Source organism: Xylocopa sonorina, chromosome 11 (assembly GCF_050948175.1).
Source record: "Xylocopa sonorina isolate GNS202 chromosome 11, iyXylSono1_principal, whole genome shotgun sequence".
Lineage (NCBI taxonomy): Eukaryota > Metazoa > Arthropoda > Insecta > Hymenoptera > Apidae > Xylocopa > Xylocopa sonorina.
Window position 1 is genome coordinate 7,918,096 of NC_135203.1, and position 1,942 is coordinate 7,920,037.

The following is a 1,942-nucleotide window of genomic DNA, read 5'->3' on the forward strand; positions in this document are numbered from 1 at the left end:
CTAATTAGAACCGCGTCATCGATTGGGACGCGCGGAGAATTCTGAACGCGTAACACGGGACCAGCCGACGTTCCCAGCTTCGATACTTTTCCGATCGGCATATTAACGGTGACTTTAATCAACCTACAATAACAATAAAATATATTAACGCCCGACATAAATTGTACGGGGGGGAGAAAGCGGCCGAATCGTTGCCCAATTATTATGTGGGAAACTTTGCGCGCATTCGGATTTAATAGTTTGCATAATTTACCTGGCTAGTTAGATATTCCATGAATCACCGCACTCGTAGGAGTATAAGCTTACGCATAATAATTGTACCATTATTTATATCATATTCGATGTATCGATAACCGAGCCGGCACGCAATGGATTCGACACGATTAATTAACTCGCCCCGATGTAGCCATCGAATTCGGGATACCGCCCGTTTCGAAACAATAATAGAACAAGAAGCGGCTATTATTGCATTTCGCGATGAAACTCGATAATAAAAGAACTTATTCGGCCGGTTCTTGCTGTCGGAAACTGCTACTGATCGAAACGGTGCTACCATTTCGATAACCGACTGCGAACGCACGAGTTTCTAATATTTCGAGTCTTTAATAATTAACGTATCAAAGGCACGGTATTAATATTTGCTTCGTAGCCTCAACCGCATAGAAGATATTAACGTCCCTGTAATATTGTGTCCAGGCTAAGGGGAGAGGACATATTGAAACCGCACAAACTTTGCTCATAGCATCCGCGGGTACTCGTAAATATACAGGGTGGCTGAGATCGAACGTCCCAGTGGACGTGGACGGGATTTAAGTCCTTTCTGACAGGACGATGGTATCGTACTAGTTAATGGACGATTTCTCCTTAACGTATCTTCTCCTTTCTATTAAAATAATTCGAATCGCCATCCCATGCCATCCCCTCGCGCTAGTAGCGAACTAAAATTTCGCGGAGTCATAAAAATATTCAATTTCTAACGAAAAACTATGCTGCTCGCCGATCGGTATTAAATTGTGACGGGCGGACTCGCGTGTCCGTCCTGCTCTGAGTTACAGTATTATCTTTCAGGCGAGCGGCAGTTTTCCAACGTTGAAACTCTATTTCTCAATTCTACGTGCGCGCAATAAAAATTGATACGCGAAACACCGCACGAATATCCAATCAGATGTATTTGCGCTGCGCGCTCTTTTTTTCGGGCAACGCGTACGATATCTGCCGCGGTCCAATAACCGAGCGGAAAACGGTGGGACGGGGCGAGAGGTATAACGGAACGGGCGAAGGCAGAGAAACCGGGCCGATTAAATAAACGTTAAAGCCCCGAAATTTCGTTTAAACGGCGCGCAAGGGGTGGATTATACATACGTCTTCGGGCGAGAACAATTAATGTTTATCGGGAAGGCTGGTGCGCGCACCCGTTGCCCGACAACCCGACGGTGGTTGTTTCCAGAGCTGGTGCCGCTTAAACGCGCAATAAGTGGAGAGAAGTGAGGGTCAAACTAATTCGATTCTAAACTCTGACCGCATCGCGCGTAGAAAGAGGCGGACTGGTCCCCGGCCGGGGGTAGCGGCGGCGGAGAGGAAAGCCGCCCACGCCGACACGGGGATGGACGCAGATGGCACTAACCGCGCCGTTAAATTCTGAACCTGTAACTCTAATTGCTCATAGACAAGCCGACGTCCTAGTGCCAGATGCCGTTGAAACTTGTTAAAAGCACGCGGACGCGATTACTCATTCGATTCCGTTAGACGATGATTTACCACCCCCCTCCCCACTGCGCGTGGTGTATAATCGACTGTTGATAGCGTGGGCCAAAATTAATTGCCCGATTGCCGATCTAATAATCGTTACGCGTATTAATTCCCGATGTTATTGTTATTCGTTGCGCCAGCGTTGTTTCGAGCCGCGGTGATTGATCGTGGTTCCGGTCTGTTCCAGGGTGAC